Source organism: Drosophila ficusphila, unplaced genomic scaffold (assembly GCF_018152265.1).
Source record: "Drosophila ficusphila isolate 14025-0441.05 unplaced genomic scaffold, ASM1815226v1 contig_791, whole genome shotgun sequence".
Lineage (NCBI taxonomy): Eukaryota > Metazoa > Arthropoda > Insecta > Diptera > Drosophilidae > Drosophila > Drosophila ficusphila.
Window position 1 is genome coordinate 22,225,793 of NW_025064737.1, and position 18,453 is coordinate 22,244,245.

Sequence of the window (18,453 nt, forward strand, 5' to 3'; positions counted from 1 at the left end):
CGCAATTTAGCCTGTCATTTCCCCGGCCACGCCCACCAAACATAATTACAGCCCTTCAATAGCCGACGCTCCATTCCGGCGAACCTATCTAAACTGCAGCTAATCACAAGCTGCAAGCTGAGTAGCTCATAAATATGCATTTACACTTTTGTCCCGAGGAGTTGACGTATTAATTTTTAATATGCCGCTGCCGCTGCCAGTGCCTCTGTCGCTTTCCAAGTTGCCAAGTGGACAAAGAGCGCCGGCTAATTAGCCAGTTCGCTCAATGGCCAATTGCCACGCAAAATCAGCCAAGGGTAGCGACAACTACAACGTCGGTGGCCCGAAGTCCGCAGCCCACCGTCCGCCAGTCCGGACTAAACACAGCGTTTAAAGCCAAAAAATAAACAACAATTTAGTGCAGATTAGCGCCGAGCACACAGGCCAAGTGGGGAAGGGGGGATTTAGGATAGAACAGGTGGAGGAAATCGAAAGGGGGAAGGGGGAGGTTGAGGGGAAGGGGAAGGGGAGATGGGAGGAGGGAGACGCCTTTTGTTTATATTGTTGTACGTGTGTCGGCGTGGTGCCATTGTTTCAACGTTTTGCCCAGTCCAGGTGGAAGCGGCAGGAGGCAGGTGACATTAGGCTCGGTTTGAATGGAGCTCTGGCTGCTTACATGCATTGACTGGGGCTACGACTGCACGCAGAGAAAAGGGGAGTGCTTTTATGAGATCAAATTCTCAAGAAATACATTTAATAAATACCAATTTGGATTATAAGAACTAATATAAAATAAGTTTTCCATCTTAAAACAAAACACAAACTTTAAGGTTACTTAATCCTCATAGAAACTATAATTATTTCTTTATACAACAATTTCTTTTCTCAGTGCCCAACTAAAACCGAAAAGGCATGGGGCCAAAGGCAGGGGGGACATGCCTTTAGTTTGGCTAATTGCTTGAAGAGCACACAACAATGGCAAATGGCGATGGTGATGAAGGCAATGGCAATGGCGATGGCGATGGCAATGGCGACGGCGATGGCGATGGCAAACTTCCGTTTCCGCTCGCGCTCTTGTTGTGCAGCTGCGTTAAGCTGGCAAACTAATTAGATTCGTGCGCCTCATTGGGCCACTTTTGATTTGCGCTGAGTCCCACTGGCGTTTGCCCCGCGAAAGTCACAACTTTCTCTCAGCCGGCGGAGATTATCTGTGCAGCTGTCTTGAGTTAAATAAAAAGGGCTGCATATTTGGTTCAAGTTCGTAGGGAAAAGTCGGGACCGATTTTTCATCAAACGAAATGCACAAGAAAACTGCGCCAGAACAACAAATAAAAGCAAATGCGACATGTGGCTGGCAGGAAAACAAGAAGCGCAAAAACCCCAAAAGAAAGTTCAAGCCAAGCCGCAAAAACAAAAAGTTTGCGCCCCGAAAAACGGCAAGAGCAACAAACAGAAAAAAATTATGCGAAATTTAATTTGACTTTTGTTGTGCTTGTAGCCGTGCCCGTTCTCTTGTTGTTGGCAGCCACTTTTGCGCTTTCCATTTTAGTTTCCTGCCAGCTGGCAAATGCAGCAAGCTGCGCCCAGGGAGCGAATTTTCCGCCCAACTCCCCCCGAAACTCGTAATTTGCCAGCTTGGCTTGTACACACTTAGTTTGTATTATTTAGTTGCAGTCAATGGGGGGAAAGTTGCGCCGGGGAGGAGGAGGGTGCTCCATGCGAGCAAGAAATATGATTATCTTATGCATGCTCTGCACTGCAGTGGGGGACTTAATAAGCCAAAGGGCAATGCCAAAATGATGGCCCTAAAACGATTTGCAGTGGCCATTAGGCGGGGTCGCTCGTAATTCGATATGACAGCGAAGTGCTCCTTGCACACTGACCAGGATACTTGGAAAAAAAAAAAAAATAAAAAAAAAGAAAAGACTTATAACTGGATAGCCTCCATTATATAGTAAATTTTTGGTTTATAATTCTCACCAATGTATTCAAAACATTTTCAAGCGGGAAGTATGAAAATTAAACAACTTCAACTTACTTAAACTTCTTTTTTCACACTCTTTCTGTGTAAGAGATGGTGTTTAGATACGTGCAACTCTATTGCCCCAATGGAAATTGGCAATTCTTTGAGGAGCGTTGGCAAAGTGGTTTTATATGTCCTCGTAAATGGCAAATGCATACGCCAAGTTTGCTTACATTCTCGGGTGATTGGCGCCGAAAACTTCTGGTTTTACCTTTGATTTATACTGACAACTGCATTGCCAATAAACGTGTTTGGTGATGCGACAGTTCCGTCGACTATTTCGGGAAAATAAAACCGCTTCAGCGCGGCTTTGTTATGTTTTCAAGCAGGGCAATCTGCGGCGGTCAATTAATAATTTATAAGGGCGGAGGGAGGCGGAGGATGGGCGGATTGGTGGATGGGTGGTTCCATGCAATATGCATAATGTGTGCCCTTTGATTTTCTGCTTTGGCATGCACATTTATTTATATTTCATTTTGGCCCTGCTGCTGTCCCTTTCGGTTTTCTTTTGCTGCTTAGCATTTCCTATTTATGTCGAGGACCTGGCTAAGCATTTCGGATACAGGACCTGGAAGGTTGGGGGTTGGGGGGTTGGGTGTTGGGGTGGCGCAAAGGGGTGGCTTTCGCATGCTGTGTGTGTAGCTGCTGGGGGTCATTTTGTTTTCGGTTTTGCGGCCAGAGACGGTGCGAGTATAAAAACTAAAAACAAGCAGCGTCAGCATCAACATTTTATATTAAAAACAACAACCGCAACGGTGCACTGCTAAAAAGCTTATACTCTAAACAATAGTACACGTATTTACTTCTGTAGAACTCATTTTTGTAATTTCCATTCAAGGGAATATTGTTTGAAATATTATTTTTGGTTTCTTTTTATAAAAAATGGAATATCTTTTTTATGCTTTGTTTTTAGTTACTTATAAAAAGCAATTTGCATTGTTGAAAATAAGATGTATTTTTTTGCTCAGTGTAACTACAACTAGATTCTCGAATCGGTGGAGGGCAACAACAAGGTTGTCGGAGGAAAAGAAAAAATAAAGTATTTACACTCGCTATAAGTGTGTCCGACCCCCCCCCCTCATCCCTCCCTCCCTTGCCACGCCCACTTGGGGGCATGTTTTCTAATTTTTGTGTACGCTATTTTCAGTGGCACGTTGTTGCATTTTATTTTTATGTCGCACTCATACGCTTTTGACTTTTAAACTCCTCTGTTTAAGTGTATTTAACATTTTCTCTAATGATACTCAGACCGAGTAGCGTTCTGTGTCTGCCTGTCTCTTTCTCTCCCCCGTCCCTCCTCTCTTGCTGTCTCTTTCTCTGTCGCAATAAGCCGTTCTGCAAAGTTGGTAAGTGGCAGAGCTTCCCGTTAGCTGCGGTTGGCAGTTGTCAAAGTGACCTCAAAGAACGGGGAAAGATGGAATCGCATGTGAGCTCATCTGTAAGTGTGTTGCCATGACCCCCGCCCCGCCCTCTCTCTCTCTCTCCCTCGTTTCTCCGTCTCTTTTCCACCCGAATAGCCCCGTCTCCTTCTCTAAAGAGCTCTGCTTGTTTTGAACCTGCATATATGAACGCTCTGGTGGGGCTGGCCCCACCTGAGCCATTTAAGCCGAACCTCCCCCACAACAAGAAAATGCATTTGCTTTTGTCTGTTTATTCATCTGCTTTAATGAGCCCTGCCCTCAAGGCCGGCTTGTGTTTGACATTTGGGAAAATGCGCTTTTCTTTTACATTCATTGTCGCCTTTGTCGCCACTTTTTCGTGTGAGACAAAAACTAATTACGTTTTGATAGTGCTGCAAATGGGGGACTTCAATTGATTTATCAAAGCCTTTGAATCCAATTAATTGTTTTTAAAAGTTTGCAAAGCGATGTAATTCGTTTTCATGTTCTTGAATATAAATATATTACTTAGGCACAAATTGAATGGAATAAATTAAATATTACATGTTTCCAACAGAAGTCCTGCAATGGTTTGGTTTATGAAACCATGTAAAACTACTACATGGAACTGTACTATTTAGAGGGATCTCCCACGGCAGCGTTGAGGACCCAGCGAAATCGAGCAATCACAAATGGAAATGTCGCCAATTGCAGGTGACGTTGTTGCATGGCAACAGATACACGAAAACGGCGACAGGTGATATATGTGTGCGAGGTGGTGGGAGGAGGGGAAAGGGGGAAGGGTGGCAGGTGGAAAGGTAAAATAAGGACGAGCAAGGACGAGCTGAAGGAGAAGGGAAATGCACGGACGGGCTCGCGTTGATGAAGTACGCACTTGCAGCAACTCGACAACGGCAACTCATTTGATTTACTTTTCATTTCCGGCTGCCTTGCAAGTTGCAACAACACCTCCACACCTATACAATGCACATGTGTCGTTGTCACACTCACACGCACACACACAAAGACACACACGAGTCCTCGAAGCTGAGCGTTATGCAATTATAACTTTTGTCATTAGCAACTTAAAATGCAAATTGCTGCAATGAAGCGTCGTCAACGTTGCCGTTGTCGTTGCCTTTTTGGGCACTACTCTGTAGTCCGCAGTCAGTACTTCACTCTCAACTGATTCGGGATTCCGGGGGTTCCCACTGGAGCGCTTCGTGGTGGTGCACTGATAAAAAAACTAAGATCAAATATAACCTTAAAAACAAAAAGAGTATGAATTCAATGTAAGTAACTTTATCAGTTCTTTTAGATACTTAAAGCTAGTTATGTTGTTAAGCTGGTTTTAATTTAATAAATAAAATATATAAATAAACCATATTTTAGGAAAACTATTTCCTTAGTGTATTAATGCCTGCGGGGAGCGGTAGATGCCGTTATTTAAAGTGTTATGACTTAAGTTGCTGTCGTTGGCTTTTAAACGTTATCTAAGTAGCTCGGCAGTCCCATATCAGCCATATGGTGGTGACATGACGGCCAAAAAGTCAACTGCCGCTTTACATACTGCCAGATTCTTTGGGGGGGGAACAACTGCAAAACGCCAAAAAGGAAGGGTCCTCCCAATTAGCCATCTTCGTCGCTGGTTAATTTGTAAGAGTTGCGCTCTTTTTGTGCAACTGCCATAAAGCTGCCATTTTGGGTTTCTCGTTTTTTCCCACCCCTCAGTCAGCTAGTGCTTTGTTTTTTGGTGCTGCGATGGCAACATGCAACATTGTTAAGGAAAAGCGGAAAAACTGTGTGCAAGTTCAACAAGAAGTAACCATAAAAGTGCTGAGTGCACCTTTGCCTTCTGGCTCGCTTGAGTGAAAGTCGAGCATCCCTTTCTCCGCTATTTGGCTTCCCTTCTCCGTTCTCTGGCCAAAGTCACGCCGAGGAAATTAAACAGGAAGTGCCGGGATTTTATGCAATTCTTCGCCACAGCAGTTGAATCATTAAGAAGTGGTGAGCTGCTTATAAATAATTCGGTGTGTGGCCCATAAAATTGGGGCCAAGAAAAATGTTTTACGAGGCATTTAAATGCCGCAAATTGAGCTGCTTTCTCCGGTTTTATTCGCCCACTCCCCAGACTGTAGTTCATAATTGACTGGAAATCCCTCATGTCCCGGCGTAAACACCCATCATTTCTCACAGATCATTGACGGCTCAATCGGCCTTCTTTTCGCATCCACAGTCATTCAGTTCATTGGTTTTCGCTCTCAGCTCTCAGTTTTTCGGGACCCATTGTGCGATTTCCCATTCCAAGCCAACAAAAAGGTCAGGGGGCAACTAGTGTCGAATGCTGTTGTTGAGTTGATTAAATTGGTGTTAAAAAGTTTAAGTGGCTGTCGGTACAATGTAGGACAGTAAAATTTCATAGCCTACTTTGCCGCATCTCGAGTTCTGTTTTTTTCTTTCCTTCCTTCTTATTTTTTGCCTTTTTCTTCGCCGTTTCTGGCCATAAAAGTACGCCGCTAACGCTAACAGTAACGTGTGTAGTTCAATTGCGCACTTTTGGCCCACTTAAAGGGAGGTGTTTTGCCCTACTCCCGGCGAGTCCTTGTCTTTGCCTCACCCCCAGGACTTCCTCCTCCCCGCCAACTGTCGAGTTAACAGTTAACGGCTAACGGTTGTAAGCTCACGGATATCCTCAATCGTCAGGCTCCCTTGAACTCCAGCAGATAAATTACACTGACAAGCAGGGGCAGAGGTTTTGTTTTAGGATTTTATCTAGAGTGGAGTAATTGCAGCCCAGAAAGAGTTGTAGGAAATTTATTGAAAATAACAATTAGCTGGAGAGCGGGTCAAAAAGGGTTAGCTAAAAAGGTTCAAATGGAAGGAAACCTAATTTTAAATAAAAGTACTTAAACAAAATGTTTTGTAGATTGACTTCTTCCTATTTCAACTTCAACGTTTGTTGCAAAGTTTACTACCTATAAAGAACTAATTTATCAATATCAGGTTACGTTGTTCCCATAATTCATCCACGAATCGTGCAGTTCAGTGTTCAGTTCAGCAAGCTGACTGCGGATATAAGCTTACGACACGTGTCTGGGCTGTCTAATTGGCAAAACGAATGAATCTATTTGGCCGGAGCCTTTCTCGCAGCTGACCACTGCAGCTCCGCCCCCTGTCCGCCCTTTTTCCCCCAAACTCTGCCATCAATCCCCCCTCCCCGTGATTTCCGCTCCCCAGTCGAGCATTTTCAATTAGAGGGCGAGCGCGCTTTCGATTTGCGTATTATTTATGGCGTCCGCAAATCGTGCACATTATTCATAAGCCCTAAGAGAGAGGGTCGGCTTAATGGCCAAAATGACGAGGGGAGGTTGGTCCATAGGGGTGGCTATAACCATACAGCTACCCTTCATTGTCGGTGGCTAAATAATCTTGGATAGTTTGCTCAATTACGCTGCTTGGCTGATGCGCAGAAAAAATTGCAAATCACTAAAGTTTATAGCAAAAAATCATACAAAAACATTTTTCCATACCAAGAAAATGCTATTAAAAACTGGTGAAATGTTTTCCGAAGTGTACTTTCGCTTTATTTGGAGTAGCTAAGTAGTTTAGTTGAACGAACAAAGTCTGTATTTTCCTCTCAAATTAAGCGGCTTTAAGCTAATGTCTGCTTCTTGCGGTCGAATGCAGCTCACCAGCATTCCGGTTCAGGTGCTCGTTGATATTCGCCGCAGACTCCTCCACGGATCCACAGACAGGACCTTGATATGCGGAGTTGCAACTGTTTGCCCGCCAACGGCATTCATTTCCATGCGCGGCATTAGGGATGTGCGTGAATTTTCTGTTTACTTGCTGTTCAGGACTCAATCAGCAGTTGTGGTTCATAAATTGACTGGAGTTCGATTTCGTTTTAGAACATTGGAGGGGCAAGTTTTAACACAAAGCAACTGAGCAAAAAAAAAAACATATAAATTATGATATATCAGTAAAATGGCTGTATAAAATTTATTGAAAATGTACTTTAAGTAACCATATCTTTCAATCTTTATAATTTATATTTTAGTTTCGTATTTAATACATTCTTGGGAACCAATCAACCATCTCTAGCTGGAGAACCAACAGGTTGACAGGAGCAAATAGATTGCTCCTTACTCCTGCCACTGCCAGTCATTTGGTAAGGAGAAGGAGTAATTCCGCTGCTCGTCTGTGGACGATCCAAGCACTTAAGGTAACCACAGAGCCCAACCAAATGTCAGCACACAAATCCACCTAAGACACCAGGATATACGGTTGCGTACGGAATCCTTCGCTTCGGTTTCAGTTTAGACTGCAACTGACAACTGCTTTTAAATACTTAGATGGGTTACAACTTTGATTAAAACTATGTAGATTTTGGAAACGAATTATATGAAATATTAATTTTAGTAATGGGGGAATCCTATGGAGAAGTCCTGTTTCATTTCCCATTCGTTCCACTCAGCGTTTTTCCACATTCCTCTGCTACTGTTATGCTTAACAGCCTTGCGATTGCGCAGCTGTGGTTTCCGTGCTCTTAAATGTTAAGAAGCCTGTTAGTTAACAGGGATTTGTCCCTTTTCCACATTGTTTCCTTCTGTTTAAGAAAGTAGTGCACTAGGTAATGGTTCGCATGCCAAGTTCACATTTCGGCCGGAGATAAAATATGTGTTTCTCACGGCGCCTTAAAAAGAGTTTCCACCGCCACCACCCACCCCGTGAACCCGTTTTTCGGCAACCATAAGGTTGCATGTTCGGCCACAATTTTCCGGCCCTCGAAGAGCCCGCAAATACCTGAAAATATATGTATGTGTGTGTGTGTGTGTGAGCGGTGCTCGAGCACTTGATAAAACCTGTTGAAAGAGGGGTCGTTGATTTATTGACTTGGTCGGGGGACTTTCGACAATATTTTAATTAAAAACTCTTTCATATTGCCCCGAACTTTTGCCGTGATTGCACAGGTTTTTGGTTTTATCATTATTTTTTGGACTCGACGGCTCTCGTATTCCCTCAAGTAATTTTTGGCCAAAGATGAAGCATATCGGCTGAGAGATGCAGACACCTAATAAAACTTTTGCGACAAGACCGGGCTTCGAGTGTAACGAAAACAAAAACAATAATTTTCAAGTTTTTCCAGAAGTCGCCGAAGAGATAGAGGAGCTCAGCCCGAACTGGACCGTCTCCCTTTCAAGGATTCTCCGTCTGTCATTGGGACATTTGCAGTTTTCTATTTGCCATCTTGGGTTATTGTTGTTGCTGCTGGAAAACTATTTGCCATCTCGACAATTTCCCGCACGTGCAGGGCATCGCAAAGCGAAGTTTTTCGATTGCCCGGAGATGGAAAAGCGGAAAAGTGGGCGGGCTGGCAGGTGCAATATTTCAATAAAATATATTTACGTAAAGTAAGAAAAGAAACTTTCGATGATTTCATATTTTTCCAACCATTGAAACTAAATTGGCTGACTAAAGGAATCGTCAATGCGATTTCGTTCATCCCGATGCGCGAGTTTTACTTCACCGTGGAATCGGCAATTAATAACAATTAGAATCGTCTAATTGTGGATAATACATAACTCACTGGCCGCGTTCATATATATGTATGCATATGTGTGTGCCTGTATCTCGTACTTTGCGATAATTTATGCCGAAAGCGTAATTAAATTAATTAGGATTAACTTTGGCTGTGCACGCATTAAACTAGCTTTGATTAGCTTATGTTTCTGCATTCATTTGACAACTTAGACATGCAGATACAAATGTATCTACGTGTGTTGGAGTCTGTGTCTGTATCTGTGTCTGGCTGCGAGTCCTGTCTGTGTGTGTGTGAGTATCTGGTTGTGTCGCACATGTCGCATGCTGTTTAATCTGAATGTTGGCTTTGGGTCGCTTCGGTAATCATAAAGATGGAATAAGCGATGAGCTGTCTGCATGCGCCAATTTGGTTTAGTTATGCTCGCGCATTGTTGTTGCCTTTGTCCTTGTTGTCCTTGCCAGTATTGTTGCTGTTTTTCCGAGACGTGGCTGAGCGTTAAAAAGAATTGGTTCCACTTTCATTTGGGACCTTTAATTCAAGCCAACTATGGATTATTTTGCACAAAGGACGACTGGAAAACTGATTAAAGGAGCATTTATATATAATATAAATAAATGGAACACATTTTGAAAGGAGATCTTCAATTGTAATATTTTATGCTTGTACTATTCGCGTTGCGTATCTTTAATCAGAAAAATCAATTTCTCGGCAAAGTTCATCAGTTATTTACTGTGACTTATCAGCATTTTAATGAATTTGCCACTTGCAAGCAGCGTTTAAGATTTATTTCAACTTTCTGTGGCAGTTGGTCAGTTGCTGGCGTTTTTCTAGTTCAGACTCGTCTAATTTATGTCAGAAATAAATGTGTCGCAAATCATTACGCGGGAAATATTTCTTTTTTTTTTTTTTCTCGTCCCGTTGTTTTTCCATGTGATTGTTGGAGTGTCAGGGCGCTTTATTTAATGGCTTGGAAATGGTAAAAATAAACAAACAAACACATAGGAGGAAATAGGGAGTGCCTGCGATGACGAGGCATTCGAGTTGGAGGACATCAGACGAACGAGCCACCTAAATATAGACACAAATCACAAAAACTCGGCAGGCAAAAGGAGCAAAAACAAAACAGGACCCATTGTTGATGTTTTCGTTGTTGTTGTTGTTGTTATTGCTGTTGTTGTTGTTGTTATTGTTGTTGTGGTTTTTGTTTTTGTCTTTGGCGGTGGCAGAGAATGAGCACATTAAATCAAAAGTGGTGCATAAAGCAGAAACAGGAGCAGAGGTCACTGGGTGGGGAAAAGGGGAGGGGGTGGGTGAACAGGAGGGGGAGGGGAGGGGAGTTTACATGGAGCATCGAGTTGAAAACACAAGGATTAAAGGCGGCAAACGACGACGAAAACGAGGCAAACGTTTAACGCCTGCAGGATATTTATGATCATGAATTTTCTTATTGTGCTGCTAGCTGCTGCCACTGCACTAAAACAAAAACTGTGATGGCTTTAAAGAAGGAATCACTTTTATATCCAGTCACAAATCTTGTAAAATAACTTCGTATGATAAGTACTTGTATTTACAAACCATTAGAAGAACTTTAACCCATTTACTCTCAAATCTTATAGTTGTTTATCTGGTTTTGAAGTGCTTATTTCAAAGGTAAATCCTTTTAATGTCAATCATTGTCTTACATGTTTTTCTTAGTGGATCTCTGTTGGCCTTGTCTGCCTGCCAGTCCCGCTGGCCCAGGAGTCTAAACGATTTATTAAAATGTGCAGCAGAAGGAGCAGCCGGCGAAGGCGAAGAAGAAGGAGAAGGAGAACGGGGACAGGACAGGAGGGATCTGAGTCCTGGATCTCAGTATCCATCAGTAGCCTCGACCTCCTTCGGCGCAATATTTGGACTCGAACTGAGCTCCCAGTTCGATGGCATCGATGGCACGCCGCGCCCACCAATCGACAAAAATGAGTTATAAAACTTCAATAATCTGAGCGAAATATTTATTCATGTTTAGCACGCAGACGAGGACGAGACTTTGGGGTGGGGCGAGGCGGTGTGGTGGTGGGGTATGCAAAGGAGGTGGTGGCGGGGGAGCCTTGGAGCGGCCATTACTTTATTTACATCATATCCTGCAGGATGTGCTCGGCACACCGTGCTCACGACTGTGTGGCGCACTTACAGCGAATCAATAACAAAATAAATCGTTTTACAACCGCAGGACATTGTATTGTGTTACACAAAAGATTGCCAGCGCTGAGCCACCCAAAGGATTCGATGGATTCGTTGGGTGGCTCACGGTGGCTCCAGCTGCACGGAGAAAGGATACTGGAGAAAGGAAGCATGGACTCCTGGCAGGGCCAATGAAAGCGAAAGAAACGAATCGAATCGAAACGGAGCGAAACGATTCGGATAGGTGCACTGGAAAAGAAAGTGGATTAGTTGCATACAATAAACATATTTATATACAACAATTCATAGGTGGAAAGGCAATGAAAATGAGGTAATGCCTTGAAAGAAAGAGTTGTGGTATTTAGATTTGACATAACCTTTTAATGATCTGTTTATAAAACTGCACCAACTAAAGACCTTTTTTTTTCAAGTGTATGGCTTGAGCAACAACAAGAAACAATGCCTGGCACTTGGCAGAGAAAACAAGCAATGAAAGGATATTATAGTAAAAGTATTTATACAGCGAAAGGGACAAAGCAGCTCTGAGGAGAGAACGGAGCCCCGAGCTCCGAGAATCGAGCACCGAGCACCGAGCACCGAGCACCGAGCAAGGAGCACCTCGAACACTGAGGTGGTAGATGCACTACGACGATAAAGTGAAAGGAAGTAGAAAGTATAAATCGTTGCAATCAATTTTCGCTATGTGCTAGGAATTGATAAACTGCTCCAGCTGCAGCTCCACAGCTCTCCAGCTCTCTCCTCCGTCCAGTGGTCGAAGGATACTCCAGATCCAGGAGTCGGAATCGGAATCGGGTTCGCCTGTCAGTTGCAAGTTGCCAGTTGCCAGTTGCCAGGCTCTATTTGGGTTACCCACATACCACAGAAAAGTGAGAACTTATGGGTCACTATGGGGTGGCTGGTTTGTTTATGGTCTGTTGCGACCAGAGACGGCCACCCAAACAAGCTGGGACTAATCCCAGCTTCGATTTTGATGAATTCCCTTCAGACTTTAGTCGTATGCTAAAAGGAAACGTCGGTTTTTCCATCCAAGATTTTACAAAATAAGGTAAGGAATAAATTCGTAGTCTATAAAAACCAGACATGAGTTAAGGGTAAATCTGCTAAGCTAGAAAGATAATAACATGACTACTGGAGCAATGGCAAATAATCACTCTAAAATCATTTGACGGCGGGAAGAAAAGAAGAACGTGAGAGGAGGAAGTAGACACATGCCGGCAAAATATTGTGTATACGCCGCGTAGTACGCAGAGTATGAGATAAATTTATACATATGTAACGGCGGCAGTAGCAACAGCATCTCAACGGCGACTGCGAAATAAATATTTTATAATTTAATCAACATAAAAGCAACAAAGCCGAGGCAAAGGGCGCGACTCTTTAGCCGGCGCGGCGGTTAAGTTGAGGAGACAATAAAAACCGAGTCGCAGCTACATACGTCGCGCGATAATGCTTAATGATAAGCGCAAGTCGGCGGGGAATGAGATATAGAAATGCGAAATACTGGCGGCAATAGGCCAAGATGTTTATCACACGAGTGAGACAATAAAAGCAGCGGCAGAGACGTCAGGCTCGCTCCCATTTCGCCATCGCATTTTCCACCAGCATTTCCCATTTCCCATTTCGCATTTCCCGTTTCCCATTTTCCTGGCGGGAGGTCGTCGAATGGCGCTGACAAATGGACAATGTCTGACAGACGACAGGCCCGTGAGCGCTTCGAGTTGGACAAGTTTATATTTGCATTTATTTCTATTAGGCGCACATTTGTCAAAAGCTGTTTACGAGTATGTGGTGCTCGCATTCAAAAGAAAGCAAAGAAAAGAACGAGATCAAATCTCGCAGACATCTTTAACTTCCTTTCTTTTTTTTTTGGGCAGGATAATACTTAAAGTTGCCTTCCGCCGTTCGATCCGGGTGTTGTGGTTGTTGTTGTTGTATTCGACAAACGGACTCATCAAAGTAATAAAATATTTATTCGGTATTGTTGTGCACTTTTATTTGACATCATAAACAAAACCCACAGAAGTGTAAACAAAGCTTGGAAAACGTGTTCCTCCGTAGATGCCGCAGTTTCGCTTCTTGTTGTTGTTGTTGTTGCTGTTGCCGTTGTCCTGTGACTCCTGTTGTTGACTTATTTAAGACATAAAGTGCTCACGAACACACAAGCGCACACATGGGTAGAGTATCGACACGCTTACGTGTGGGCGTTCCCAAATTTAACGCCTTTGTACCGGAGGAAATACGGGGAAAAAGCTGGAAAAACAAAACCAAACAAGGAACCAAGTCAAAAACGCATAAATTGTTGCCCCGCCAACTGCTGGCGTTGTGTGTAAATGGCTCTTGACATTGCTCCAACTTGGCCGGGATGTTTTTCCGGCTCCGGCTCCGCTTTTGTTTTTGTTTGGGCTTCGATTCGGGCTCGGATTTGGATTTGGATTTGGAATTCGGATTCCGGGTTCCATTGACCTCGTCGGCGACCAGCTGGTTGATTCTACAAGTGCCGCATAGGAAAACGTTTTGCAGAGTTTAAAATTTTATTTAACTAACTGGAATAATTTCGGAAGGAACGCGTGTTTGCTCATCAGAAAAATTGGATTCCAATGAAATATAAAAGTGTCTAACTGTTGGGACTGGGCAACAGTTCTAAAAAATTTTTGGTAAAAGTAAAGTAAAGAACATCACAAATTTTTTTTGCTCGCACAAAAGAAAGCTGAAGTAAGCTAGAAGAAATTTAATTTCTCTGCATTTCGTATTCAAATTAATTTTGTATCGGAAGTGTTTTGATCGCATGCTAATCTGAGGCACTCTGCACTACTGGCATCTCATTATCCTGTACAATTTGTGCTGTAGTTGCGTATGCGTATCCACGGCCTTATACTCCGTCTCTAATGTCCCTATCTACTCAACCCATTCCCGCCATCCGCATCTATTCAACGCCATATGCCTCGGATGGTTTGGCAGACAGGGAATAGGAGCAGCTAGAGGGGCTCTAGCCGCATTTTTTGTTTACGTTTGCCCCTGAGCCTTCGGTGCCACCTTGCCACCCGATTCTCCAGATCCGGATCCTGGATTCGCTCGGTGGAACCACAGTTTCTGCAGGCGCTACTGATTCTGCTGCCGGGCGCTTACGTGCCACGCATATAAATTATTGTATCTCGAGCGTATTAAAAATGTACGAGTGCTCATCTTGTTATCCTGTTGTGTAAGCGGATTATGTCAGGCATAAATGTCATGCGCTGGGAGACCCCACAACTCCACAACCCCACATCTCCCACCCCTCCTCCGTCCCTTTTGCATCCACCTCGGCTTTTGTTTTCCATTTCGCTTGGCGTTTTCCGCTGCTTCTTCTTTATTTTGATCCGCCGATTTGTTCAACAGTCTTGTTCAGCCATTTCGCATTACATGTGGGGTGGAGTGCACTATTTGCTGCCCTTCCGAAATTCACTTTTATTGAAATTTAAAACCGCCGCCAATCGACACACGATGGCCCATAACTTGCGCTTAAAAACCGTAAGCCGTTCGTTTTGGCAGGGCGAACGTTGGCCATTTGGCAGTTTCCTGCTTCGAATTTCAGCAATTTCGGTCAATAAACCCGGCGAGTGAGTGCGCAAAAAAACGTATGCAAATATTAACCCGTTTTCGCATGCTGGCATTTGTGTGTTTGCATTAGCTCAATTTTTATTGTCCGCCCTGAAACGTAAACGTGGCCGAGGGCTTCCGCAGTTGCTGTTGCGGCGGCTTATCGCTGCCATATTCAGTTGGAAAACACGTGGCCCTAATGAGAGCTATGCCAGCAGATTTGTGGGTGTTGAAAATTCAGCACCCGACTCGAGCGAATTAATTGCGACAGGAGAATGCGAGAACTGACTGCCTGCCTGCTTTATTCGCCTTCCGTTTGCACGACAATAATCATTCGCATTTTGATTGGATTTACCTGATCGATCGGCTCGGTTCGGCAGCTAAAAGTTAATGCTTGACAAAGCGGAAGCAGCAAATAATTCCATAATTAACAGGCCTCGCAAAAAGGGCGGCAAGTGAACCGAAAACGAGGCAATAATGAGCCAGAAATCACAGGTCGTCTGCAGCGAGACAATAACGATTCTGGTCAATGGAAAAGTGTGGGGCTAACAATGGGGAAAATCCTTTAAATATCTTAAATTACTTTGAGTTCTTAGTGATTTGCTGGTATTTATGCTTTAATTATCCAGTACAATTGGCCTATTGAAACGAGATACCTCGTTAACTGCACTGAAAATGCTTTAAAATAATGTAACGTTATATTTTAATAGGCATACAAATTTAAAAAAAAAAACCCTTTTTTTAATATTTAAATTTTTTCCCCTGCTGAGGCAGTTTTCCAGTTCTTATCAACAGCACTGTCCACTTAAAAAGGAACAGCAGGACTTTCTATGGCCCACAGATATGCCACGGCATTAAGTCCTTGCGCGCACACACTCTCACTTACACACACACACACACAACTGAATCAGAGGCACTTGGCCGAGCCAAGTTGTTGTTGTGGTTGTTGTTTGCGTGTTTTTGAAGCGCCTTTGAAATTGGCGCTATCGTCGCCCCTCACAAACTCACACACACACAAACACACACAGGCACACGCAAACTCACACAGTCTCACAAATTATTTGCAGCTTATCAGCGCGTTGGCCGTTGTCCATTTTTATGGCCGTTTTGTTTTGTTTTCGTTTGTTTTAGTTACTCAGTGAGGGGAAGGGGAAATCGGGGGAAGATGACGCGTATGGCAGATGGACCACAAAGTGCTTACACACACACACACAGTGGTAGAAACAAAAAAAAAAAAACAAGAAAAGGAGCTGAAGGACCCACCCACTTATCGCTTTCAGTACGACGAGGCAAGGACATCACTTGAAAATTGCCTAAGTAGTTTTCTCCCCTCAGTTTCGGCCTTGTTTTGCTTTGTTTTATTCTGTTTCCTTTTCTGTTTGCTGCTTTTGACCTCCGCTCACTTCGGCTTTGTTTTATGATGGCCTAAAACATTCCGACAGGCCCCGAAATTGATTGTTCCGCACATGTCCCTTGCAAAGTTTGGCCACAGAAAACTATCAGCAGTTAACCGCAAATATGTTTACCCCAAAATGCTCAGATGTCATATGTAGATTGATAAACCCCAAATGTGCTTTGTCAATAAAGTTTTCAAGTCATCTAGTTGTGGAGTTTCGGATTCCCTCTCGTCCTTCGATAACAATAGGGCACAAAAATAATTTTTTTTCTGCATGTGCCACTTAAAACTTACCGAAAGAAATGATTTTATCCTATGATTGATGGATGGGCTTTTAGTTGCATAAAAAGTGAAAGGGTTTTAAAGAGTACAGATTTCGGTATGCCTTCCTTATGTTTTTCAGGTATAAATATGTTCGCCATTCATTCTTGGTATCTAGTCACTTTGAAATATATGTCAGGGGGACTGCATTATTTATGGAAACTCAATTGAGTGGTTGATTTTGTGGTGGACTGCTGTTGATTGAAACCCAAAGACGGAGAACAGGTCGTGGGTCAATGAGTCTGGTCATCAATAAATCGCTCGCTGATTGCCGTCCTTGAATGTCCTTGCTGCCTGCCCCCCCCCACTCCTTCTGCCCCACTTCTTCTGCCCGCCTCCTTGGGCAGTGAATCGTTATTAAGTGTCGCCGCAGGGCTGGGCTGTTGCGGAAAACCTCCTCGGCAATTAATAGCGATCTATCGCGACGGCCAACGGTGCGTATGCGCAACGTCGGGAGAGGCAAACGGAGCTGGGGGGCGGTGAATTAATTAAATGCATTCAGCATGAATGCAAATGCTACAGCATCTCATTATGCGGCACTTTAAGTTCTTAACTTTTTAATAATCTCAGCGTATATGTAATCTGCTTAATGTTGTCAGAATAAAACGGAATACAATGCGAAAAAAATAAGCGGTGGCCGAGGCACTGGCAAATAAGTTAAAAAAGCATTTAATGCAGCGCAAGCATTAAAAATAAATAAAAAATATGAAAATCCTCGTGCAGATGTCGAGGCGGGGAGGCTGGAGCGACTGGAGCGGCTGGAAAATTCAGTAGCACAGTCAGCAGGCATTCATAAATTATTTGTATTTAAATGAGGCTGCCACTAGGCTGTGGGTTTGTCAACGCTCCTGTCCGCAGCGCTGTCTGCGGCGGCTTTAATTAAATTAAATAAAATAAAGGCCCGGCTGCAATCTCGCCAAGACTATTGCCGTAACTATCTTTCGGGGAGTTGCAAGCCATTTACGAGATCCTTGCGAGCTTTTAACTGCCGCAACGTGAGCGTTTGCCGCGCTGAGCGATTACCAGGACCCTCGAGTTGCCAAGACAGTGGGGCGAAGTGCAAACAACCCCGCAGCTGCTACCTCTTTGATAAGTAGCTGGCTGAGTTTTGATTTTTCATTTACATATGCTAATTAACCCGCCGAGAACAACAGAAAGGCGTCGTTGCCCGGGCAACTACGGGATACAAAGATACACGGCGACACAATGACACTCGGATTCCCTCACAAGATGCTGAGTGGCTTACGAATATCATATTAATTAAGTGCAGATCACACTCCAAGGTAAACACTCTGAAAATATGGGAAAGTGCGGGGATGTCGGCTTTTCCCAGCCCCTCCCCTTGTGGCTTTTCCCAGATAACGAAGGATGCGGCCGGGCTGAAGGGGTGGTTTGCGGTTTGTCGAGGATTCTTGGCGGTTGTGTCGCATTATTTTCCGTAGGCCTGTTTACTCAAAGCAAAACCTAATTGCATTTGCTCAGCTAATTTACAATTTTTATCGGCTAATGGAGAGTGTACTTGTGTCACGAAGCCGGTGATTATTTTGACAACAACGTGATGGCTGATGGCCCCGAATTCGCGAAAAACAACTTGTCAATCTCTCGCAAATTAAGCCCCAATCAACGAATGCTATTTGCCTGTCTTATTTGAAATTAAACTCGGGAAAATCTCTTCAAAGAGCTGTCAGCAATTTCAACCAGTTTTTTGGCTGCCTATCAATTTTTAAATACTAGTAATTTGTCTGCATCGGTGATTTGTGGTGGAAAACCAAAAAAAAAAAAAAAAACATACATAGCTTTTTGCTTAACACTTCACTGTTTACTTTTTTCCCATTTTAATTTGTGCATCAATATTAAAGTGCTGACTGAAAGCTAAAAGATTATTCAAAGACGGATATTTCTGGTGTCTTTGGCACAAACTTTCTGGTCGACAAACACAAACAATTGACAAAGTTTCGGGCTCAAGTGGTAAATAATACAATAAATAACTTTCCCAAATGAATTAGATGTGGCCCAGAAACAAAGCCAGCTGGAAAATTGTGGCTGGGATTGT